General features: G+C 50.4%; 1 protein-coding gene across 2 annotated transcripts in view; it reads left to right on the forward strand.

Moving 5' to 3' along the window:
* The window catches only part of LOC146206052 (Krueppel-like factor 6), a 363,425-nt gene that overhangs the window by 109,051 nt on the left and 228,008 nt on the right, over positions 1–26,366 (forward strand). Inside the window, exon 1 of one of the 2 annotated variants that reach the window (XM_084590710.1) lies at positions 1,852–1,898. The exons of the other annotated variant lie outside the window; for it this stretch is intronic. The gene's annotated coding sequence lies outside the window, so the exon portion shown is untranslated. Of the gene's footprint in view, positions 1–1,851; positions 1,899–26,366 lie in introns of those variants that run through there. 2 annotated transcript variants of the gene reach the window in all.

Consider the following 26,366-nt stretch of genomic DNA (forward strand, 5'->3'; position numbering starts at 1 on the left):
TAATCATGCAGAGGCGAGAAGAGCGCGCGTCGACACGACTTCGCTCTTTGATCGACAGCCTGCGCGCGAGAGGCATATTTGCCCGCCAGCGTGGCGTATACGGGAGGAGGCGTCAAGTTTTCTTCGCATCGCGACGCTAACGGAAGAGATACGGGGAATCCCGAAGACGATGCGTGGAAGGCAGATGCCAGCTCGCCCCTTGAGGAACGCAGCATAATTGAATTTCACTCTCCCGCCGACCTTTTCCTTTGACTTCCGTTTTTTTTTTTTTTTTTTCCGTTTCTTTTTTCCTTTCCTTGACTTGGCGCTTCATCTTTCCTGGTTTCTGCACTTGCGTCTTCCTGGCTTTGCTTTTTTTTTTTTTTCCGCCTTTTAATTTTCACCTTCCATTGGGAAACTTCGCGGCGAGTAAAAAGAAAAAAACAGTGACAGAGAGGAATGAGGATGGGAGGGATAGAGGGACTGATAGTGCTGTGCCGGGCGAGAGAAAGAGAAGTCGAACGGCGCTGAGAGCTGCGCGCACGCGAGCCGCGTTGAACTCCTCGAAGAAACTCCGCTACAAATGCATGCACAAAGGTGAAATATGTCCCGCGCTGATGCGCCTCTGCAGCTTCCTCTTTTTTTTGCATGCCCTTCTTCTCTCTCTCTCTCCCTGCGAGTTCGAGGCATTTGCGGCTGCTTTGGAATCGCCTTTTCGAGATTTGGTCGTCGCTTTTTAAAATTGATTTCGATGCTAATCGGCGTCTTTTATCGCTTACATTCAGCGCGCGAGTTTCGCCGTCGTTTCTCCGCCGTCGTGTTCGCGTGGCGCGGAAGTTTCCGAGGCGCCCCCGTCGGCTTGCGCGAGCACAATGAGTTTCGGGAGTCGAGAAAACGGCTCGGCGCTGCGCAGCTTTTGAGCGCGCGCGTAGCCCGCTTGAACCGTGGAACTCGGTTTCTTCTCCTACGCGCAGCGTGTGGGAAAAGCGAAAGATCTATCCCCAGCTGTTGCGGCCGTACAAAGCGAAGCGCGCTGTGGCGTAACTTAATCAGCTTAAGTAAATACGGCTGCAGATAGATAAAAAAAAAAAAAAGGGGGGGGAGGAGGGCAGCTCTCTCTTTTTTTTTTTCCTAGTCGACGGACACGCGCGAAGCGAAACGGTCGGGCGAAATTGATCTGCCGTTCGCTTTCTTCCTCTCCCTTTCCTTTTATTTCGGCATGATATCCTGGGCATCTTACGGTTCATATGATGTGCCCTAATAACGGAGAGCTAGCTGCCTTTCTGGTTTTTTGCGCTTGGAAAACCACGGAGTGCGCGCGCTTTTTAAAAACTGCCATGTGTCCTTGCTTGTGTTGCTGAATAAATTGAGCCTCAGATTTGTGCGAGCATATTGCGACGGCTGCCTCTTAAGATACCCATCACAAAAGTGCACTGCTAAAGCGCCAGAAAAAGTGTCGCTCACAGTGCTTAAAAAAAAAAAAAAGAAATTGTGATTTTCTTGCATAACTTTCTGCAGCCGCGCCTCATGTTGAAATTCGGTACGTTCTTGTAACTGCAGCTTCGGACAGCGACCTGTCTATGCGAGCAACTTTTCCCGCGGTATTTTTTCCACTGTAGCATCTAACACAGAAAAGAAGCTAAAAGCAAAGTGGCTTATATGAGCGCAGAAGCGCAGCTTGTGCTTCGATGTTCTTGAACTCGTTAACTAGAGGGGACAAACGCCATTTGCCGATGTCCCGGCTAAAATCAGTGACAGGCGTGTAAGGAGAAAAGCAGATGTTCAGCGGTTCGAACGCGACGTATACTCATGCCGCTGTTCTTTTCTTTCTCTTTGCAGGTAAGCGCCCCAGATATATATCACGTGATCACGTCGGAGGCGGCTCCGAGCGACGGCACCGTTTGCTATGATGTGCTGCGGTAAGCCTCTGCGTTCATCTACGGCGGCGCCTGGATACTCCCCCTGCCAGTGGATGCTTCACTAAACCTGCCTAGACGCCCCAGCTGGGCTCAGGCAGTTTTACTGAGGCAATCTCTGGACCGTCGTCCCGCGCCGCATCTTTTGCACTCATGCGGCGCTGCAGCGCTTGCTGGCGCGTTTATGCAGGGGGGCCAACGTGCGTGCAATTACCTACATTTTTTTATACGCGCGCTGCCTAGAGCAAGGCTCAGAAAGGCCGGTTCAAAAAATCGGAAGATGCGAGCCCTATAAGCTCTCTGATCAGGTGTACATCACGCTGGATGCGTTGTTTATGTTTTGTGGGTGTTGTTTAGTTCTGACGGCTTCATATATGGGCTGAGGATAGCGAACTTGGTCGCCTGTGGGTTGGCTAAACATGTATCTGTTAACGCTGGACGCTGTAGAACGCTGCAGCGATTCGATAACGAGCGCTCAAAGCTCTCTAGGAGATATTGTGTGATGATAGGTCGAGTCTCCAGCCCTCCTGACATAGTCGCTGCCTGGCTGCCAATAGGGGTCGCGGCGGCTAAGAGCGTTTCTTTTTTCCAGGCCAAGACCGTTTGATGCTTTCTGTGCTATTTACCGATACTCGCAGTCTGTCCGGAACGACCATTCTACGCTTCTCCGCACGGGCTCCGCCGGCTTCTTCCTTTGGCTTATCTGTTTGTTCGCCCTCAAATGGAGTTTCCGCGCCAAGCTCCTTTTGTGTGCTGCTCCCGTCCAGTCAACGGCAGGGGAACGCACGGACGCAGCCGCAACGTTAATGACTCGCGCAGCCGCCGTCCGCAGAAATGCAAACGAGCCGCGCGCGTCCCTTTGGCGCTTTTTTCGCCCGGCCAAGGTTACAAGCACGTGTGGTTCTATCTGCGCCACCGACGGCTCCCGTCTGCGGCGGCTCTGGCATGCAAATGGCCCCCGCGCGATCGGACCGCCGGCGCATTGTGCCGCTGGTAAACCTTTATTTTTGCGTCCGCGATTGCGCGTGCCCGGGGACGCGATACAACCGCACAAGTGGGCTCCGTAAATGAAGTGGAAACAAGGCCAGCAGCTCGCCTGTGGCGCCTATGGAAAACAGCAAAGGCGGAAACGGCGGAAGGTTTTGCGTTGCAGCGGCGGCGGCGCGGAATGGGGCAGCACCGCTGTGTGCCCGCAGTGTGGCCGCGCGAGCCCGTCTCAGCCGAGCAATGTGTAATGAGGCGCTCAGGGCCCCGCCGTCTGAATCACAGCCGTCTGTCGGCGCCGGCTCATCCGCTCGCCGGGCACGGCCTTGCTCTCGGCGGAGAGGTGACACCCTCTCTCCCGTTACGCTACTCTCGAAGCGCTTCATGTGGGAGAATAACTTCACAGCCGGAGCTCGTGTGACGAGATTCGAACGGCGGCGCTTTGACCTCGATCGTTCGCCTACCCCGTTGCTCACGTTCCTGGCAGTGCGCGCAGCTGCGCTTAGCTCGTCTGCCTTTGTTCCCGACCAGAGAATTCTTACCAGTGCTAGATTTTGTGCATTTGAGATAGAATAAGCTCCCCGCGTTTGTGGAATTAAAGTCGCAAATGAGTGCAGCTTATTCCTTGACGCATCACGTTTGGTGGATAATAACTAGAGCGAATATTAAAAAAAAAAAAAAAAGAAATTCGAAGTCTGCAAAATTTCCCTCAACTTCCGTCTGCTGAGGATTTCAGGTTTTCCGTGCAGAGTGGACGCACTCATGATAATGCTAACCGTTCCTCCATTGCATATTATTATGCTTGTAGGTGTATACTGTATCCTTCTAGAGGCTGAGTATGTGTTCAGCGTGGGGAACCGTAACCCGAACTCCCGAAGCACGAAGTTCTAGCTCGCCAATGTTTTTTCTTCAGTCGTTTACATGTGAAAGGCGACATAGAAGGCGCCTGCGCACGGTGCAAAGAAGCGGCAAACGCAGGACAGTCTGACATGGCTTCGTGCCAAGGAAGCGCTGTCTTGGCACCCGACACCCCGGCACGCATCTGGTCGCGTCTTGAGAAGGTTTTAGCCGGTTTTCGTTAACCGCCGAGTAGAAGAGCAGCCGAACGAGTCGAGTGCATCACGAAAAGAGGACAGAGCGTAGCGGCTGCAACGAACCGAGGCCGCCGCACAGCGAGTGCGGCTCCTTAACGAGATGGCTTCCGGCGCGGATGCTCGCCGGTCGCGCCGGCGCAAATTCGGACGCCGGAAAAAGGTTCGGATCCAACGAGTTCGGGCACGCTTGTCGCGCGGTTTCGATCGGACGTTTGCGACGTTTTTGACGCAGGACGTCAGTGCTGACGAGAAGCAGAGAAAATTCGATGGCGAAGCGCTCTGCGTTTGGGCACATCTCCTTTTCCCGCCATGTGTCATTTTCGATCGCCTCTGAGTGTGTGCCGCATTTGAACCATCAACATGGCTTAGATTAAGAACAATTTATCGCGGCGCGTCCCCTTCGTTAAGGTAGTACTCCTTCCTGTTCCCCCTCACTATTGGTGTCACCCGCGTTCCCGTCATCCACGTTCATAAGCGCGTTGCTTTTGCGTTCATCTGCTGAAAATCGGTGTTTTCTCACCTCTCTTCTGGCACTAAACGAACAGTCAGCAGACCCAGGAGCTTGATAAAGTTATGTAATTTTCCATGCTAGCGCAGTGCCTCAGCAGCATAAAAGTGATTTGATGCACGATAAAACGAAATGCGTGCAAGAAAGTCGTGCATCGTCGCAGGTCTATTATCGGGCGTAGCATTCGGTTTCCTGGGCATCGTGTCATCGGCGCCAAATACGGGTATAAACTGCATGGAGCGTCACGCTGTATAAAGTTCCCGTATAGTTTGTGGCTCCGCCTGGTTTCCGAACGGTCTTGTCAGTAAGCCGTCACAGGGTGGGCGGAGATGACCGTGTAATGATTCCGGCGGAGGAGCCAAGTGGCGTCCTACGCCGCCAGGTAATGACGGCGCAGAAGCGTTCGGGCAAAGGAGGAGGGCTTGACGCGGCAGCGGTCATCAAACTGGGCCGGCCAAAATGACGCGCAGTTCAGGGACCGATGAGCCTGGGAGCCTGGTGCGATGGCTCTTCGAAACGGGCCGAGGGTGCGGAAGGCATCCGATAACGGCACCAGGAAGGAGCCGCGATTCGTGGGCACTCTGGAGCGCTGCTGAAGGCTGATCTCCGAGCTTGCGGTCAGCTCCGCTCGCAGGAAGCGTTTGTTGACGCTGCCGGTGCGCTCGCCACTTCCTTTTTTGTTTCATGTTTACTTTCATGCGTGCTTGGACACCCGTAGCACTTATTGGACCGCGGACGGATGAAATAGGAAGGGCGCGACTAAAGGGGACGCTGATGAAGGGGGAGCGGTGTGGGATTCACTCGCGGAACTTGCGCCGGAAGCGATCGAGGTGCGTGAGAGGGTTGAAATCTGCCGTTGGTGCTATCCCCCCTCCCCCCCCTCCCCCTTACGTCCGTACTAGGTTTCCATAGGTGCCTTCATGCGTTCTTTTTAACTTTTTTTCTTGCGCGCGTGGGCAGCCTATGGCCAGCATTTCCTCTCCACCACTTTGCCTAAACTTTTTTTTTTTATTATTCTTTTCCACATCGGCAGATGGTACCTAAGTTACTGAGGCGCCCTCCTTCGCTCGGGGCGCACCGTAATCGATTTGATTACGTAGTTTATGGAATGGGAGAAATAACGGCGTGATTTTGTGCTGTTCTCGCGTTACACTAAGTTATCCGCATAAAATTTTGCCAAGCGATCCCGTCTTGCGCATATTCTGCCCAGCGATTGATGTCCGTGTCTATACAAGTTTCATGCGAATACCACCAAGTTAGCGATACTCCGCTTTTTGCTTCATAGTCCGAAGTTACGGCGCTTCCTCTTTTGCGTATGATGTGTCCATATTGAGTAAATTCTGAGCACCGCATAGGTGCGGTGCTCTCGTATTCGCAATTAGGTGGCGGGCGTCCGACTTCGCTCTGCGATGGAGGAGGGTGTAAACACATGTCATTTGCAATCACGCGGCCTTGTACTTCTTATTCCGTGCTGAGCCGCGGGTGCAACCGTGACGCGACTCTTCCTCACGGGTTTGAGCATCAAGCGCACGGCACGAGGCAACCGCGTTTCGTTCGAGAGCGTTTTGAGGAACGTGATTTGGGCGTAATAGCCGTGCACCTCAGCGCGCGCCTGACTGGGGAAGAAGAAGTTATATTCCCTTCGCCCGCCTTTCCCTCTCTTTCTTCCTTCGTCCGTCTCGCGAAAAGCTAAGAAAATAATACGCGACCGCCCCCATGCACAGCGGGAGAGAAGGTTGAAGCACATAGCGGCAACAAACAAGGAAGCGGGCAGCGAAGGAGCAGGAGGGAACCAGAAACAAGCATTAGGATAATAAACAGTGCGGATTAAAAGCCGGGGTTGCGGCTGTATCATCATTTCTCGGCAGCCGGCCGGGCTAACGATGATTAGGAAGATGGGTCCCCTCTCGAGGTGGTCCGGGTTAATCTGCTGACAGCGGGAAAGTGCGGGCAGAGGTGGGGGGATGAGGCGGCGAGCAAGGCACCCATAATCGAGATCCCGGAATGCGCATCTGGCACTTTCATTCGCAGCCGGCCGCAAGGATGGGGTAGGGAAAGAGGGGTGAAGCCGGGCGAGGGCGAGAGCCTGAAGGGGGGGAGTCAACGCCAGCCACGAGGAGCAGCCCGGGCGCGCGAGCGCGTCCGTTCCCATGGCGACAAGGCGGCTGAGTGAAATGCGACGGCGGCCAAAAGAACATTTCACGCCGCCGCCAGGCCCCTCTTGGCGTCGCCTCTTTTAATACCAACCCCGTTAGGACATGCGTGGATTCGACCATGTTTGTTTCTCTCTCTGCCTTCTGCACCATCGCCGACCAGCGCTTCCTCGTCGCGCATTTCTGTTGCCTTGCTCCTGGAAATACGGCGCCGTGGTGAGGGAAAAACCGCGAGATCTTATATTTATGCTTCGTTTCCCCCCACCGCTGTCTAGGCGGCTCACAGACCAGCGGCGCTCCTTGATCGGTGGCTATTATTTATCAGGCTTAGGAAAGCGCTTTGCTGCCAGCGGTGCGTTTGCTCTTGAGGGCTGAGAGTTTCTCCTTCTTTCTTGAGGGTCGAGGTCTGTAAACTTATTGGCTACATTCCTGTTTCGCAATTAGTGACATCCCCCCCCCCCCTTCCTTCTCTTTCTTAACCTGCTATCTCGTTGTCGTAAATTTCGGAATCTGCTTCTACACGCTGGCAGCAGTGCGCTTCTACCCAGGATTTTCCTCCTTCAAGAGTAGCACTGGATAGCGTGTAAAGAAACTGCGAGCGTGTTTTAGTTTGGGTAGCTTTCTTTCTCTCCATTTTACCATTTGCTTGCTGATACGTGTTGCTCGCTGTTCGGACGGGGCTCCATGCTTGCTACTAGTGGCACCTTATTGGCTGTGCCAGGCTGAAATCTGAGGAACGAAGGAAAGGCGTGCTCGACCCTCTGCCAAGTTTTGAATTTCCTTCTAGTTTTACTGTCAAATTAGCTTCCAAAGTATTACGCTTAGCACGTGCGCTTTTTTTTTTTTACTTTAATATTGTTGCAAGTTTTTTTTTTTTTTTTTTTTTTTTTTTTTTTTTCATCTATAGTTCTACTCCTGGCTGTTAGCTCTCGCTAGTAATCATTTGCGACTTCGAGCTCGAGGGCATGCATGTTTGGTGGTCAGGTTAATTCGGTGAATACTACACAAAGCCTTTAAACAGTGTACAGCGCAGTGTGACCCCCAGCCTCGTGCGTTTTTATTATTTTTTTTTTTTTGTGCGTTAGGAGGGTTGCATCAGCTGGCAGGGGTAGCACAGTAACACCACCGAATTTATCCTTTCGACCAGACCTCGCCGTCCCGACAGAGTGCGGAAGCGTGTGGCCTCCGCAGCATCAGCAGAGGTGCACGGGCCATCACTTATTGAGAGGGGCTCGAGCTGGGGCTTCGAGAAGAGCGGGGGATGGTAGGAAGGCTCGCCAGCGCGTGTTGGGCGCGGACACAGTGAGGAGAACCCGGCAGCTAGGGCTGCTGCCCATAAGAGGAAGGAAACGCGCTTAGCCAGTCTGTGCCCGGATATCTCCAAGTGGCGGGGAATTACGGCGCTGGGGCTATCGAGAGGCTTTCGGGGATTCGGGCGTAATTATGCAGTTACGTTATAGTCGACGTGGAGTGGAAGGGAAAGAGCGGAGTGCACTCTTGCATCGAGGCGCCAAGCCGGAAGCCCCCATCGAGTCCTCCGGTTGGAAGGGGCTTCCCTGCGAATGGCCTCCCCTCCACCGTCGCTCGTGTTTGTGGTTGCCGGTGTGGGGGTACAGTCGACTGTCCGTCCCGAAGCGCCATTACTTGTTTGCCAAGTCGTCCAGGCAGCTAACTCCGAGGCTTTGGGAGAGAGCTAAGGGCCGCCTACAAATCCGCGTGGTCTGTCCTTGCCTGTCGTTAACCCGTGCGCCTTCGTAGAGTACTCGTCCACTATCATGGCGGTCGTAACAGTCGGAAAATGGGGCATCGGTCGCAGCTTGCTATCGACGGCTATGCGCTTCGATTCACCGCGTTCTTGCTGCCCGTGCGGAAAAGAGCCTTCACTCGTACCGTGTTCATATGCGTATCGCTAACATTCTAATCGCGCTGTTATCAGCTGGCTTTTCGAAACGTGCGTCAAGGGCAACTTCGGGGCATCCGCCGCGCCTGGGAAGTAGACGATGAAAGAGGGAATGGCATATCCGCATTTGAACAACCCTTTCTATTTTGTACACAGACCTGCGGAGGCCCCAGTGCAGCAGCCATCGGTATACTTGATGTTTTTGGACGACGATGTTATCGAACCTTTTATACTTTTTTTTTTTTTTTTATGGGGTTCTATTTTTGTATAGTTCTAATGTTAGGCAATGTCTTTTCCCGGTTTCTTCGTGGTCAATATCCGTTTCAAGCCAGGTTGCGTCATCCGAGGGAAGCACGTCTCATACCTGCCGCTTTCGTAGCAGTCATCCTTTTCTCGGCGAAAAAAGCTCCGCAGAAGTGTCGGCGGAAAAAGTGGCGCGGCTTTCGAGCCTTAACTCGCCAGTGCGAGCCTCCCTGGTGTACAATAGGGGTGACGGCCCCGTAAGCGTGATGGAACATCCCTTTGTCTTGCGTCGTCTCTCCGTCGTTCTCTCGTTTCAGCCGTGATAGAGCGGGGGGAACTCCTCGGGCAAAGCTAACGGCCTAAACGACAATGTTTTCTTTTTCTTCTCTCGTTAGGTCGGCCGACTCGACCGAGCGGGATTTCACACCGCCCGACAGAGGGTGCGACCAGAGGAGACAGCGCAACCATTGTTTGTCGCGGCGACTTTGAACTCTTCTGAGGGGCTGGTGTTTTTTTTTTTCTTCTTCTTTTTCTTTCTTTCTTTCTTTTTTTATTTCTCCGTTCTAGCTTCTGTCTCGCCGACCGGAGGCACATAGCGACAGTTGTTTACTTCATCTTCTCAGCTCTCGTGTGTGTAGGCGGCGGCGCCTCGACTTCTGCGAATTTGAGCCCCGCTCATCCGCGGTCTTCATGAGTTCTCATAACCCGCAAGTAATGCACGTTTTTCTGCCGCCTCTAAAAAAAAAAAAAGAGAGAAACGAAACAAGAAACAACGCGTGGGAGGATGCGGAAGAGAATAAAGCTGCCTTTGCTGTCTGCTTACTTAGCTGCGCAGACGTATACCGAATTCCCTGTCATGGCTGACTTTTTCTTTTCTGCATTTTCTTCCTTGGAGGGTGAAAAGTTTTTCGCAGTGCAAAAAAAAAAAAAAATGATACGTTCTCGCTTTCTTTTTTGTTCTTGCGGTAGCTATCCGTGGCGTCGAGCAATAACAGAGAGCGCGGGGTTATCCACCTCGTCGCTTAAATATAACTGTGTACGTCCCTTTTTCTTTTTTTTTTTTTTTTTTTTTTTCATTATTGCTCTCCCTGGCATGTGTGGCTTCGGTAGCATTCCAAGGAGAGCTTGCATTGTGTCTGCCTGTGTGTGCCTCGTTCTTCTTCGGATCTCTTTGCCGCTTTTCTTTTCCCGCGTATAAAACGCCACCAGCTGCAGTTGTTATAAAAGTGGCGTGATGCCGAGAAACGCTTGTTTCTCGAGGAATGGCCGTGAGAATAATAATAATAATAATAATAATAATAATAATAATAATAATAAAATAATAATGAGCAAATAAAAAAAAACGGGAATAAGGGAAAAGCGCTCCAAAGAAACATGGAGGGGGGAATGAAAAGAAGCGCGAGGTGATCTTTGCGCGAGGCACAATGGCCGCCCAGGAGCGAGATAGAAGAGTGCGCGGCAGAAAGGGAGCATTGATCACGGAGCTTTGCTCCCCCAACCTCCGCGCCAAGATGTGCTCTCCGGAGGGCCATTGTTACGTACGGGCGCTCCTCTCCAGTGCGCCGCGGCATGCTTTATGCTGCGCGCTCCGAATCAGTCTTGCGCGACGTGGCACGTGGAGGCGAGAGCTTCGGGCCCCTTCTTATGCCCGGCTTCCACGAGGCGAGGGGGCGGATGAAGAACGCCCGGAGGTCAGTCGCGTCCCGGAGGCGCGACACGCCGCTACAAGTGCGCCACTTTTGCTGGGTTACCTTTGCTCGCCGGCAGCCACGGACGGTGCAGAGGTCAAGAAGCGTGTACGATGAAAGCAAGCTTAACTTACTGCGGCAGCTCGAACTGAGCTCACGTGGATGCCTGCGGGTGAAGGGAGCTTCACGTTCAGCAGTAGAAAGTGTCAGAGGGGAAAAAAAAAAATGGTGATGCTACGGGAATACTACCATTAGTGACGAAGTTGCGTGCCGTGTTTGAATTATTTCACGGCGGCTCAGTGCCTGAGCGCACGTAAGATGGCAGTAACTGAAGGCAGCGACGTGGACTTGAGCCTCCTTTGTATTTTTCGTAGCTTCCTGTTTTTCGTTTTCTAGCCCACCCTGACGTATGTCTGCAGGCATAGGGGAGAAGGAGGGCGGCAGAATTGCAAAGAGGCCTGGTGCATAGTCTTGCCAACCAGTAGTAATTTTCTCCTTGTCGGGTGCTCATCGACTTAATGCTCCATTTTATCCATGGGTGCACGCGCGCGTTATCTATGGGCCGCGTCGCTCTAGTTTTGTAGGAAATTTCGCCCGCCGCTCGAAAGCAGCTTACAGTAGCAGAAAGCTTTGGGGGTACATACTTCCGCTCTGGCTTTTTTGCGAATCAAGTTTGTTTGTTTAGAGCAGTTCGAGCAAAACACCTGTAGACGCTCGCTTCGTCAGAGCCATGCATATGAGGGCATCAGGATAGTTCAGGGAAAGCTTGGTAAAGTAATAAGGAGAAAGAAAGGCTAACGTGGCTAGATTTTTTGTTAATGACCTAAAGGAGCTGGAGAAAGTCAATTCATGCAAGTCTCCGCATCGCAGAGTGTAGTTTGGCGCCTCTGCGCTGTGTCCCTTAGAAGCGCGATGCATTGTCAGCATTTTCATCAGTTCCTTTGTCGTATCTCACGCTGCTTAGTCTTAAAAACGGGTCACTAGCATATCTCTTGACCGAACGACGAGGCAGCAGTAGCAGAGCAGCACTGAAAACGCGCCGCTCTGTCGCCCAGTCCCGTCGCTTCGTGTGGTTGCACCAGCGGCAACGACAGGTGATGACATCGTCGTCGTGCGACGCATCGCCAAGGAATGTCATATCATGCGGTTACAGTTTAACGTTTAACATTGTATGAGAACAGAACTTGCTCTGATTTGAGATGTAATGGCCGCTGCCAAGTGTGTATAAGCTACCTCTAGGATGTGTAGCGCTTTTTTTTTTTTTTTTTTTTCACAAGCAACGGTAGTTTTAATAGCCCGGTGTCATGTGAACGAGCCATTTGCACGCAGTGGGTTAAGTGCACGTAGTCTCTGCCAGGGAACCGAGAAAGGCTTTGTCAGAGCAGGCTCAACGTGGCTGCAACATGCGCACCTGGGGGGGCACTGCTCTTTTTTGATCGCATTGCTTAACTGCATGGATTTGGAGCCATGCAGGTTTCCTCAATTTGATGCTCGCAATTTTTTGCTTTTCTGGGTGACCAAAAATAACATTTAGAGCCATGACCCAAAAATCATTACTGGCGTCGACCGCAGTCACTTCATCTGTGTCCTAATCCCTCCCGCTGTGTTTCTATCTTGCTCTTCGGCGTTACGAACAGATGGAAAAGATGAACCGCGATGTGGAAATCAAAAATAGAGAAGAACCGGGAGCAGAAAACAAGGCATATGTCATTGCTGATCGCTTGACAGGTTCACTCTTCAATTAACTCTCGCTGTGCTTCAACCAGTCGTTGCGTGACTAAAAAGAGAAGAGAGAGAGAAAGAGAAAAACAAAAAAATGAAAGGGCCGACGAACACGAGAGAAGGACCGAATGAGTTATGCCCTTCTTTTTAGCTTTTGTCTCGCTTAGTTCCTAGGGGAACCATTCGTGGAATGTGCGGCTTGCTGCGTCTGTGCGCAATTGAAATTGATACCAAAACAAGCCGTAAATTTCATCGCGTTCCTAGCATTTCATTTTTTTGTTCTTGTTTTTGTTTTTCTTTACCTTAGTCTTCGCCACTAGAAAATTACTTGTGGAATTCATTCGGAATCAAAGGGGAAGAAGAAAGCATAAAGAAGCTGACAGCAGCAGCGCTTGTTTTGGGATCGGCCGCCTCGGAACAGGCGCTAGATTAGAAGGCGCGTGGAATTTGTTTTGACCGCCCCCAATTAGTGTTTGGCCTGGTTATGCGCTTCACGTGATGCATGCTTAAGCGGCCGCTTGTGACTAGAGTAGCGTCTGCCTCCCCTGGGCCTCTCCAGCGGTCGCAGCACGCAAGAGATAAGCGCCCTACACAGCAATACACTTCTGCTGCTTCCAGCCCCCACCAAGCGATAAAGTGGCCGTCGTCCGCGCTGGCTCAGATATGCGGCCAGATGTGTGCCGTTCTTTTGGCTAGGAAGAGAAGAAAGAATGTGGAGAGGCAGAACAGCCACAACGCGCTTTTGCTTTGCAGAACCTATCTGCCGCCGCATGTTCTCCTTCCATGTTCGTCCCGCATACAGCGTCGTGGATCCCGAGCTGACGCATTGGCTAATATAGGACCCCAATCGACAAAGATGTTCGCTCACAGCGTTATCCGCTGTTGTCCAAAAGCTTGGCTTTTCATTATTATGTGTGGGTGGCAGTATTGCCCACTGAAGGCAGGTGTGCCAAAATCTGGCCCCCTGATATCGTTCAAGAGAACTCGGAAGCGTCTTTGACAATTTTGTTCAGAGACAGTATTCGTTTTGCCCAGATCGTTACACCTGGAAATAGTTAGTGCGACTGCCGCTCTCTAATGATCCCAGCGCGACAATCGCCTTTTGCACGCCACTTTGTCCTTCGGTGTGCATTATCAGTGCCGGTATTACGCTTTATAAAGCACTGCGCAAAATTATGATTTTGTAAATCATGAGTCAGAAGGCATTGAAACCGATTTAAGCAGTCCCTTGTGAGCGATTAGCCAGTACGCTAGGTATCATTAGCTGGGAGGTGATTATTGTCATTGTTACAAGCTCGAGTCGTGCAACAACAAAACTCCACACTAGGTCAGCTCACATCTCTTCTACTCGGATAAGATGGCAATGCGGACTCGTTAGTGATTCCTAGGGGAGAAAGAAAACAAAATCGATGAATACTACAGGAGAGAAACTATTAGAGCCATAGGGCTCCCAACCTCGAGGCGCGACAGCAGCGCCAGAGCGGTGCGAGCAGCGAAGTCGCGGAGTGTAGCAGGCGCGGCAACACGTTGTGTGGTGCCGTAACGTGCGTCGCTCGTAATATTATTCAACTGGTCGCAATGACACCTGTCTCCTCGTCTTCGCAAAAAGCAGGAAACCATTAAGTATTGTGCACTGTGACAGCAGTCAGCGCAACAAAAAGAACCGTGATCCGCCGGTGAGATTTTACCGCTTTCCCGGCAAGTGGTATGTGTAGCGGAGGCACTAAGCGTGGATAGCTGCGGTCCGCATAATCCAGTAAATGTCTGCCTTGCTGTACTGTCAGTTTAATTCGTATCGAGTAGCAATAATAGTAATCGCAGTCGTGCCTCAGACTCATTCGAAAGGTGGCTTTCTTAAGCGAAAGCTTGTTGCATGCCCTACCTAAAAACTGATTCGCTCGCTGCTTTTCACGCGTTAGAAGGCAGCGCAGTTTGCCGGCAGTGTTAAATAAATTTGACAGTGCCGCATGCAATTTGGCAGGATAGAATTTTAGCTAATTTGTTTTGAGCCGGTTCCGAAGTTAGCAGCAGAAAGACGCGAAACAGACTGACAAGCGGCAAAGTTCCGGCGCTTGTGTGCATCGCTTCTCCTGTTCTTCGCTGTGCTTTCCAGCTCACTAAGTTTGGCGACAGTTTTCTGCTGTAGTTAGAGGCGTAACATCAATGGATTGGCTTTGTCTGGTAAGTTCACATGCAAAACGACCGTTCTTATGCAAACTATTGCAACGTTTTCAGCTGCGAGGATTCGGAAATTTACAATTTACTATTAAGTGCAGTTAATCTATATTTCACAGATCAAAACAATATATTGCACTTAACATAACATCTTGACAAGCGCGCGAGCGTACTCGTGCGCACAAAAATAGATCCCAGCCTTTACAACTGCGCGGCGTGTACGTTCGTGCGTAATCTTTATTAGAAATTATTAGGAAGGGGATTAATCCCCTTCGGGAACGATATCGGCGATGTTGCAGCGCGTGCACATATGAACGCGCGAGCAGAACCGCGCTTATATATTCACGAGAGAAATGTAAATGAAACCACATCCGCGAGAAATGGGCTTTCACCTGTGGCGCACACTTCGCTTTCATGGAAATATAGTTGTCTTGTATAGCTTGTTCCACACTGTCGTAGATGTGGGATGGTCACAGAAGAAAACTCCGGTTAACTTAACAACTGATTTACTTGGCTACTCGAATGAAGAAAAATGTACACAAATTCACACCGACGACCGTTTCGTTCGACGAGCTAATGTCTGCGCCGAGCCGACGTTTGGCCGTGTTCCACTTTCAAGGCCTTCATTTGTTTCCTTTTTTTTTTCTCTCTCTCTCTTTTTTTGCCTCCTTGGTACTAATGAGACCCCCAGCTTGCGTGGACTCTTGGAACCTGGCAGTCGCTGCGCCAATCTGGTTCGGCGGTGGCGGTAACAGGAATCCTCGTCGCCTCATCGGCGCCCGCTCACGGACCCTTGTCGGTTCGGATGTCTGGGTGGTCTGGCGTCCGCATCTGGTTGGGCCTCCAGCGCGTGCGCACCCATACGCACGCAAACACACACACGCATGCCAGCGGCCCCTCGGCTGGCGTTCAGGGCGATGAAACCGCTGTCTCCTGACACAACTTTTAATTCTGATGTTTTTTTTTCCTTGTCCCCGACACACACTGTACACGTTAGAAAGCAGCCTTTCCTATTTTCTAAGATTTCCACACCTAAAATGTCCTTCAAGGCTGAGTATTTTTTAAAAGCCGCACTTCGCAGGTGTATGCAAAATGAAGCGCCTCAGCCACCCGCCTCCCGCGTTATAAAGTTCCCGCCGAAGAGGGCGTTGATCGCTTGCTCTTGGAGCGCCGCCTGGCCCAGGTTGGGATTCTTACACCTTCTAGGAACTGCTGCATAGGGAAACTCGGTATTGGCAGGCGCACCGTCAGATGATCAGCCGACAGTGTTATTATTACACGTGAACACTACAGCCCCTAAAGCGTGACTCATCTTACCTCGTGCGTGAGGTCTGTTAATGATCAGTCTCACCTCGTGGTCTTTTGAAGAAATTAATTGCATCGCTGCTTTTGATGGCGATCGCCTCGTTGACCACCGGGTACGGCTCAGGGCGCCTTTGACGAATTCATCTCACTTCTGCCCTAGTCTCGCTCTTGGCGTCGCATTTGCCTCTGGTTTCAGCAGAGCGCCAAGAGAGACGCTCTCGCTTATGCAGGCATCGATCGCTCTAGTTTTCGCAAACTTCGTGGTGTCCGCTCGCTGTAGGCAGTTTGGGGATTGGATCTCCCCGCTTTCGCCTTTAAAGTCTGTCCTTTCAGAGTGGTAGGGAGAGAAAACGACGCTCGGAATTGTTGGGTAGCGACTCCTCGGCGTCAAAGCATTTCGCGCACGGAGCGAAGCTGTTTAATGAATGCAGGACCGGAGGCTGTTTCAGTGGCCAGAAGCCTCGTGCTTGCACAGCTGTGGGTGAGCGTGAAAGAGAACTTGGAACCGGAGTTGCGCTCTGGCAGATGGAGCTGTGCTAGGGCCGCTTCCGGCGTTTTAGCCCGCAGCGAGTCTCTGCACGAAGAGACGGGCCTAACCTTGCATTAGAATTAGGAAGTGGCGGAAAAAAGAAGAAGGAAAAGCGCGCCACAGTATGCAAAGCGCCTCCGAGAGGAGCGATCGGTGTCAGACTCCGGGGCCAGTTTCGGGGTCCCTCATTAGCCGCAGGTGGCTCGCGAGCGTGCGCCCGTGGCGAGTTCATCGGCGGCCGGGGCGCTACAGGGCGGCCCGCGCTGCTGTTGCTGCTGCGCGCCGAAAGCGCCGGCATACTTAATTGAGCCAGCGGATATTCTCGCGAGGTGTGGGATCACTTGGAGGTAGCGCGCCGAAAGAAGTGCCTTCTGAGGTCTCCTCGAAGCCGCGTAAGCGGATTTGGAAGCACCCTGCTTTTGAGGCCAGAAGAAGCGGCTAACGAGGGACACGCGCGGCGCGGTACGGCTGCCGAGTAAACTGATGCGAACGCCGAACGGCACCTCCACATATAGGACGCTAACCTCCGCTCTACACCGATTTGTTTACTGGTTGCGCTGTAAAGGTGTCGCAAGCTTTCGGCGCGATCGCAGGCAGCCGAACCAAGGGACGCGATTCGGAAGGCGCGTAGCCAAGTTTTTCAGGCGGCCCTGTCGCGGTGGCGGGAAAACGCAGTAACGGGTTCAAGTTTGAGCCCGAGCACATCCGGTCGTTCTCGTTTCGCGGAAACTCGGCGTGAGCAAGTGCGCGTGATCCATTAAACGTTCGAAGAGTATGTTCCGCGAAGGTGACAGCGCACGCGCCGTGAACGGTTTGTGTTGCACTAGTAGAGGAAAAAATAGCAGCGAGTCTTCGTAGTCTAAACGAGTTCGTTACGTCCCTTCATGCCTGTCCTAATTCTGCGCGGGGCCAGTGAAAGGTGCTTCGTGTTTTTCGAAGGAAGATAAAGAAACAGACAGGGAGATGAGGGTGGGCTGCCATGATGCCTTCGTGGCATGCGACCACATGACTACATATATAAGTACGGCTACATGAACTCGACGGAAGTCGTGTGGGCCCCGCTTCCATATTGAAAAATGTGGTAATGTAGAGGAAGATATGAAAAGACTATAGTCTTCTCATATCGCGTGAATATAGTCACGCGTTCTCTTCTCAAATCTCTCTCCTAGTCTAGTGGTCCCGCATGCTGTCCAACTCATATATGTATACAGAGTGTATGTCGAGCATGGAGGAACGCAAAACTAGGAGGGAGCGTGACGTCACGCGTTCAGCCTTCGAAGCCGTTCTCTCCCCTGTTCTTTCGCTCTCCGAGTCTGTCTCAATGTTTTGATGTCGGTATGTTTTAATGTGCGCGTCTGCCTTGGCGCGGGCGCGCAGCCGTCTGCTGTGGCGAGCAACCATGCGAGCATGGGTTATCGCGCCGATCCCCTGGTGCTGCGCGTGCGACAAACGCCGTGCGGCGCCGATTCGCGCATGCGCGATGCGCAGCGGTAGTAGTAGATGTCACCGCACGCTATCATGTGGTCTAATCACGTGGAGACCGACTTGCTCCCTTTTATTTTTTATGACTAGGCTTCAAGAGTATTGCCGCGCGCTCCCTTCTAGTTTTTCCTTCCTCCATGATGTCGAGTGATAATATTTCTGAAACCGCAGGCAGGCTTCCGGCGTTGCTGGAATGACTCTGCGCCGTGCTTTTGTGACGCAGTAGTTAGGCTCTAGTAACGCTGCCAGCGCACGCAGAGCAACCGTTGCGCGCCTCGCGGAAACACCTTGCGCTGGCGGCGTCGCATGACAGCTAGTGGCCGAGTCCTGCCACTCGAGCTGTTTTCCGTTTGACGAGCCGCAGCGCCGGCGTCCGCTTTGTCCGTTGACTCACCGGCGCCATTACCCGACTGCACGAGTTTCGAGTTGCTCACCAGATCCTGCCGGACGTGCGTCCGAACGTTCTGGTCACGCGATGCTACCGGCGCCGCGTCATATGCGCACGCTCATCCTACGACTACTCGGCCCGTGCGGCGCATGAACCTTAGGTATACCCGATCGAACGCAGTCTCAAGTGCAGACATGTCGTAAACATCGCTGCCGGCAAGGGGGGCTATCTGTTTCTGAGCCCCCAAGGTTGGTCACGCGGCCAGTTCTTTTGTACCATGGTGGGGTGACAGCTCACGCACTGTGTAACGTTCTTGCGCTGAGTTTGGCTATTGTCTTGTAGTCTGTATACCTGGTACCGTTGGTGCGCCGCCTAGCCAAAATTGATGCTGAGTTCCCGAAACGGATAGTCACTGAAGTTATAACAGCTGGTTCACAGGAAAAGAAAGGCGCAGTATCTGTCACACCTGCTCTGCAGACACCTGTACCGCGCGCCGTAAGGAACTTAGAGGAAGGTGCGAGTGAAAGCGGGAAGAGCGAAAGGGTATTGGAGGCCTCCGGAGTAATACCCCTGCCACACGGCAAATTTAATGTCATTTCCATCGAATGACATTTGTTCAAAATGACATTTGTTTGCTGCCACACAGGCAAATGTAATGACATTCGATGAAAACGACATTCGGCACCGAATGAGTTTGAGGAACTCATTCGAATGCAACTAACGAGGGCATGTGTTATCTCAACACCAGAGACTCAGCGAGAATATATAGCCAAAATAAACTGCAAAAGTGCCGCAGGCATTATAGTACTACTGTGCATCTACAATTTTGTAGCTATTCAATAAATTATGTGAAACATGCCAAATAGCATCGCGAAAAAAAAATTCAACCCTCGCTGCCAACCAGCCACTGTACTCAGCGCGAGCGGCAATGACCGCGGCTGCCGCAGTCCATGGGCGCAGGCTCAGCTGTTTTCTTTCGCCACCGTCAGAAAACATGTCAAAATCTGCTGACCTTAAATAATACGCGGTTGGATAAAGGAACCTCAAAAATAACCTTTACCGAGGATCGGTGATAAGTAACCAGAGCGATTTTCTACTCGCAGCCCCGTAGCAGCCGCAGCGCCGGTGTGAGGCAGCTCATCCGATCTCGTGCTGTGAATGCGTCGCCGAAATTACACCTTCCGTTTACCGTCAGAAAATTTATGACACCGTTGAAATTACAGTAAGCAGCTCCACGAATAGGCAACTGTATTCCCAACGCGCCGTCCGCTGTGGCTTCGATGCGAAACCGTTTAGGCCTAGCGACGACCAGGGCGTAACGCACGGCCAGAGCGCCGTCGTCCACCGCTCTGGCGGGCAGCACCGTTTCTGTAAGCGCAGCAAGTGATGCTATTTTGTTGTCTGCTTTCTTGATGAGGCTGGGGTCCGGCATTTTTCTACGGGCATTTATGCCCAGCAAACGATCTTGCGATGACGAGACTCGACGGGGCTGTGGTGGACTACGCCGTCGGCCGATACTCGAATATTCAATAAAAGCGTCGTCGGTCAATACACTAGCCACTGCCTATTTTACGTGTTGCACTTGGAGTGTGCAAAATGTACGTTGTTGAAACAATTCGACCGCTTTCCACACCCAGGCACCGACGCGCGCATACCCTTTCGTAAACAAACACAACCGGCGCAGTCGCTAACTTCGTAATGGGTAGTCGTAATCAACAGGTTGGTTACGAATCATGCAAGATATAAATATGATTTTAAAGGCTGCTTTCGTTCACAGGACTCATCATTCTCTCAAAGGCGCACCAACATTTGTGTATCTATCGCAACTGTCATCATTTGCAAATGACATTAGCTTTGGTCGTGTAGCAGCGCGTCGAAAAAATGACATTAAACTGAACGAATGTCATTCGGTGGAAATGACATTAATTTTCCCGTGTGGCATGGGTATAATTGAGACCACCTGGAGATCTTTAAAGTGCACTGACATTGCACAAAACGCGGACGCCTCTTCGTGCGGGCAATTAAGAAAAAAAAAAAATAACGTTGCCCAGCCCGCAGCGTCAAACGCACAAAGGGCTTAAGCCAGAATAAAATGAAAAATGTGCAAAACGGAAATTTTGCATTGCAGGAAAGAAAGAAAATAAAAAAAGGGTGGGGGGGGGGGGGGGGGGGGGAGGAGTGTACATCAGAGCTATGGAGGTGTTTAAAAAAACGATATAATTTCTCTTGAATTTGCTTGTACCCCATCTTTATCCGCTCTCTTTTTTCCATATATAGGTTGCCTTTCCATTTGGTTATTTTACTATGGCATCATAATTTTCCTTTTGTATGTTATGGAAAGATGGACTGCGATAGATTAATAATATCAATGTAGAACTACTATATTTGTATACAAATTGACTATTACTGAATGGAAGGAGATGCGATGGTTCGGTTATACAGTCGGCATTTAATTATTCCCCTATGGTGTCTTGTTGCTTCCTTTTAATTGCATTACAAGGGGTTCAGAATCATTAGTTATTACTCAATATTATTTTGGGCATTATAATCACATTTGCACAAAAATGATGAGACAAGATTTTTTTTCTTTTTTTTTTTTTTTTTCAAGTTTTGTGGCTCTCATATTGCTACCTTACTGACCAAGAAACAGACCTGCCTCGGGGGTGCGACGCATTTTATCCACTTCGTTCGCTAATCCACTCTTATATGCTACACTGCTAAAGGGTGCGCGCGCCTCTTGGAATGAAAGTAGCGGGAACGTATTGAGATCCCATTTATAACGGTATTATAATACAGTGCGTCGTGAACAGGCTCTGAGGGCAGCCATGTAGCATATACTTTATAACAGAAAGGATTTCAGAGAAGTTGTCACCACGAGGCTTTTGAAAGCTCTAGGTGAACTTTCTGCCAAGTGCATCATCCGATGTATTTCTACTATATATACCGGAGCCAGCCGCCAATCTTCGAGCCACGCCTAATGAGCGTAGTTTTCCGCGCGTGTAGTTAAGAAAAAAAAGAAAAAGAAAAACATTATAGCTTCTACGAGGAGAACAGCCGCAAAAAAAAAAAAAATAACACTGGCAGATGATTATTGCGCTTCTGCCTCTGTCCGGCTGCTGCTGAAAAGAGGATTAGAAAATGACGGGGTGCCACTGAAAGCGGACTCATGTGGAAGATCAAGGCTTTAGACGGCGACGACTCTGGTGGAGGGCTAATTAACTCGTTCACTGTCGTCACGTGCTCGCCCCCCATGAAGCGGGGTCCGATGCAGCGCATAAACCGCACCGCTGAAGTCCGCCCACGGTTCTTCAGAACTTGAGCCGTTTAAACGCATAATTGCACTTTTTGCGTGTTGCGGGCATTAGAGAGAAATCAGTCTGCAGCGATGGTGTGTCGGGAGGGGCTTTATTTTTAGTAGGCTGCTCTTCCCGTCTCTTCTTTATCCGTTTTTGCTTGCGCCGGAGTCAAAGTCACTTCGGTGAATGGCTATTGCTTCACCCCGGCGCTTTATTCCGCAAACGATGGCAGCATGCAGGGTGGGACAAGAGCGATGTTTTGTTGGGTGGGACAAGTACGAGCGATGTTTTTCGCCGGGCGGGGCTGCCACGAGCAACTCAGTCATGCGAGCTTGCCATCCTCGCTGGGCGTAGGCTACGCGCGGGAAACAGCGGCGGGGGTGCATTCCCTCGGGCTTCATTTCGGCCGATTCGCGCGGATGAGCCGGGCGACGCTGTTACTGGCCACGAGGAGAGAATCGCGCCCGCGCAGCGTCAGGTCCTGCTCTGGAAACCTGAGAGCCTGCTAATGTAATCTGCCCGCGCACCGGGGAACAAGGCGGCAGCCGCCGCCCCCGCACTGCCTGCTCGCTGGCCAGTCTGGGCCGGCCTCGCGACCGCCGTGTCACGGAGCCGCCTACAAATGTGTCAAAAAACTTTGCGTGCAACTCAGTCGCTCAACAGCGATTCGCCGCGAGATCAACCAAGAGGTGGCACCACCGTCGCTCCGATAGTGAGGATCTGCAGCCGGCGGCGCTCGCTGAAACGCACGCGGCTTAGTCTGCTTCTGAGTTTACGGCGGGTTTGCTGGCCAGGAAGACGTGCCGTATGCAATGTATTAGCGGTTTACTGTTTAGAGTGTTCCAATATTGCAGAATATAAAAGCCCCAAATGCCCCATTTATGTAAGGTTCCCGGTCATCCCGACATTTATCCGCGCTTCGCTGTAACCGATAAAGGGCAGAGAGATTCGGTGTCATGGCCAACAGATGTGCAGTCGGAGCGCTGATGAGTGCGCTACCTCCGAACGTTGTTTATCACCGGAAGGTCTATTACGAGGGCCGCATTTTTAACGTTGGTTACGTAATAATGCGTTGTTCATGTTTCCAATTCACTGGCAGCGAAGTTGTGCGAGTTCTGTGAACCGTCATGCATACATGCACAGTTCGCAGAACTGTGCCGAGAGGCTTCTTGCATGTTACCTACACGCAATTCCCTTTTGCGTTTGTTCTTGAAGGAGATAACCGGCCTGTCTTGTGGATCTGGGTATGTGAAAATAGGGAGCACTTGAAAACAAAAGCAGTGAATAGTCTCTGTTCGACGCATTAACAGCGACAAGCAAACTGTTTTCACAGACGCGGCTTCGCATTGAGCTACGAAAGTGTACATAATACTGGAAGGATTTCTTCGGCTCGCAACGTTAGCTGAGCTTTAGGGCGAAAGTGCTATAGAGCAGCAGCAGCTGTAGATAGCTATAGCAGGACGGATATAGCCGTCGTCTTAATGAAGCGTGCATGTGGCCGCACTCTTGGCAGGCGCTGCGAACTGGGGCTTCTCCATTGAGATGGAATGGTGTCATTGGAATGCATCATTCGGCCCTTGGATCCCTGGTTAGACACGATGTACAGCATTTTAGACAGGTTAGGTTCGCAGAGCTTGGTTGAAGTGTAACGTTGTAGATTACAGTATAGTAAAGTATACCACAGCAAAGTCAAGGGTGGACGTGCAGTCAGTTAACCCTTGTCCTCCCTTAACTACTTTGACCCTGACCTTCAACCTTTGAACTTCATAACTTCGAAACCGAACTTTGAAACTATCGGTCATAAGCGTTTTAGCAAGAGATTCTGTGATTAGTCGAGCTAAAGCGTGTCATTTTTTCATGGTTTCAGCTGTGTATATAATTTTAATTTGGTAGCTATAAAACAAAATGCTGTTTCAACCAGGAGATTGATGATTTAACAGACAGCAATAAATAAATTAATTAATAATTAATTACACACTCGAAACGCTGGTGCAACTGATGCAGAAATGCATTGCTGCCCATTGTCCATCGAAGCTCTCTAACGGAGGCTCTCTACGTCTACGATATCTCTTGCTCTTCTTCGAAGCTCCGCCACGGTGACTCAGTGATGACGGTGCTCGACTGCTCAACCCGAGGACACGAGATAAAATCTCCGCTTCGGCGCGGCCTGTTTTCGATGGAAGCGAAAAGCAAGACGCCCGTGTGCTGTGCGATGTCAGTGCACGTTAAAGAACCGCAGGTCGAAATTTCCGGAGCCCACCACTACGACATCTATCATAGCCCGAGTAGCTTAGGGATGCTAAACCCTACAAAACCCTGATAGCGTAAATAGCGTATCCTCCTGCCTCGCCACCATATACAGTGTACGTTACATGTGGATGTATAAACAATGTACTTGAACCTGTAGCCAGCTTTGTAGTGCGGTAAGAAAGTGTTGGCGCGAATAGCGGACGTAAAAGTTAACATGTGAAGCGTAAGAATTCGTGTCTCGCACGTTGGCAGACTTCTCTGCGTTAAAAGCCTAGGAGCACGATCAGCCCCGACTTTCTAATGTAGAGCAAACACGCAGAGCTGTAGAAAGTTTCACTTGCGTGTGGCAATGCGACGCTCTTGCGCACTGCCCCTATCGGCGTGTGTTTCTTGTTCTCCCATCCCGAAGGCTCCGCGTAGCTGTCATCGCGGCGTGATCAGCGCGGCCAGAGCCGCTGCACCGTCTCGTGCATGCAGATTCAGGACGGAAGCGGAAGCCTGGCCCGCAAGACAAATCTAGGTCCGCGGAGTTTTCGGGCAGCGCCCAGCGTCACGCCATGCCCCATCCCTCACTTGCCGAACACGCGGCGTTCGTCACTGCAGGTTACACCTGCGTGACTCAATGCAGCACAGTGCAGCTCCGCGTGAGCGGATGACGTTGGCCCAGTTCTGTCTTGGCGGAGGCGCGATAAGGAAGCAGCACGGTTTGCCCACTGCGGGGCAAAGAAGGCGCGGCTGGGTGTCAGCGGGGGACCCTCGTATCCGTCTCGGCTAAAAGGAGGAGGTCAGTGAATCTCGTCGATCGTCTGGCGCGGTCGCCGGCCGACCTTTATCGTTTCAGTAGTGCCTTCTTTTTCTATTTTTCTCCGCGGACACACTTTGTTTCCCTGATATGCGTATCTTGGCCCAGATGCATACGTCGAGGGCGTTCGTTCTTTTTTTTTTTTTTTTTTTTTATTCGGCCTGCCTTTAATGCGTAGGAGGGAGGATATATGGCTATGACCGATAAGCACTGCATGCACAGCTGTGTCTCTGCTTGAGTGTGTGGGCAATGGGCGTCTAATGGTAGCTGCGTTGCTCATGGAGTGCTTTCGATAGCACCACCGAAGCGGGCAGGAAGGTGGCTTAAAACACGTTTTCTGTGGTCTTCGAAAGAACCATGAAGAATAAGTGAAAACGTCAGGTATACACTGCTTTCGAAGGATGGACTTTAGGTGTGGTGTTAATTTAGACTGATTTAGACTGCGTGCATGTGCATGCTTTTCATCCGCGGTTTTCTTAGTCTCTCTTCCGCTTTCTTTTTTATCTGCCTTACCCCAGAGCACAATGGCCAACTGGGCGTTATTCATGTCAACCTCCTTGCCTCTCTCTCTTTCTCTCTCTTTTTAATGCATGTAGACCACGGTGTAAATGTAGACATAGGGAGAATGACAGCGCACCGAACATCGCGCAAGATGAGAGCGCAGCTTATCATTTCAGCAGCATAATGTCAGATAAGCTTAGGCAGTTATACTTTAGTGCCTCGATTTTCAGGAGTTTTGGGTCCAAATACCTGTCAAGTCCTCAAGACCTGTAAGTTTACCTGGAATTACTGAAAAATATTAAGCGGAAATTTCGACTTTGGTATAGTTATAGAGCACGCTGGCGCGCGATAGCCCCCAAGGTTCAACACCAATAGCCAGATTGCGAAGTAAAACGTTTAAACCAAGCAGAGTCGCGCTTAGCTTAATATTAATAATAATAATAATTTTTATTGAACACCCAGAAATCAGCACATCAATTATTATTATTATTATTATTATTATTATTATTATTATTATTATTATATTATTATTATTATTATTATTATTATTATTATTATTATTATTATTATTATTATTATTATTATTATTATTATTATTATTATTATTATTATTATTATTATTATTATTATTATTATTATTATTATTATTATTATTATTATTATTATTGTTTGCATCAAGTACAACACACAGGATGCAGGAGGCCTGCAGAAAAAGCTGTCATATAGACAGATTGACGAGGCCGCAGGCCCCCTTATAGACTGATGATTTCACAGCGTCGTCAAAACAGAAGGCCACAAAAGAATCTAAAGCTATATTAATAAACACTGAAGCATACAAAGAAAACTCATCAAAAAAGTGGTAAACTGCATAGCACGTCAATCAATAATATACAAAATCAAAGCCAAGCAACAACGACAACGACAAAAAAAAAGAAAAAAACACTATGCAAGGATGAAAGCCACACAAAATGAAATCGGCAAGTAAGAAGGAAAACATTATGCACTGTCGTCATTTGGGCACGAGGCCAGTGAACAAACAGAAAACACTAAGAAAATAAGCGTCAGATCATAAAATGTGCTTTTAAGTCTTTGAAAGAGATTTTTTGGAGGGAGATTTGGTCATCCTGTAATTAGATCAGTATCCTGGGTGGTTAGTTTGGGAGTGTCTGCATTCGGTACATTGATCTGTATGTATTTACTTTCTATGACGCAGGTTATGTGCTTTAACATTTTTTTTTTTTTTCAGGTTTGATAGTGATCGCATAAAAGAAGATTCCCTTTTTAATTTTTGTTTAAAGGTTCTACACAACCTGTAGTCATACATCCTTCATATTGGCATTACTTTGTATTTGTTAAATAGCTCGTGTGTGTGGTAGCGAGTGTGCAGATTTTCCACAGCTCGGAGGGACTTTTTCTCTAGTACATGCAGCTTTTGTACATTTTATTCTGTC

The sequence above is a fragment of the Amblyomma maculatum genome, chromosome 1, assembly GCF_055883805.1.
Source record: "Amblyomma maculatum isolate TAMU_Amacu chromosome 1, ASM5588380v1, whole genome shotgun sequence".
Classification (NCBI taxonomy): domain Eukaryota; kingdom Metazoa; phylum Arthropoda; class Arachnida; order Ixodida; family Ixodidae; genus Amblyomma; species Amblyomma maculatum.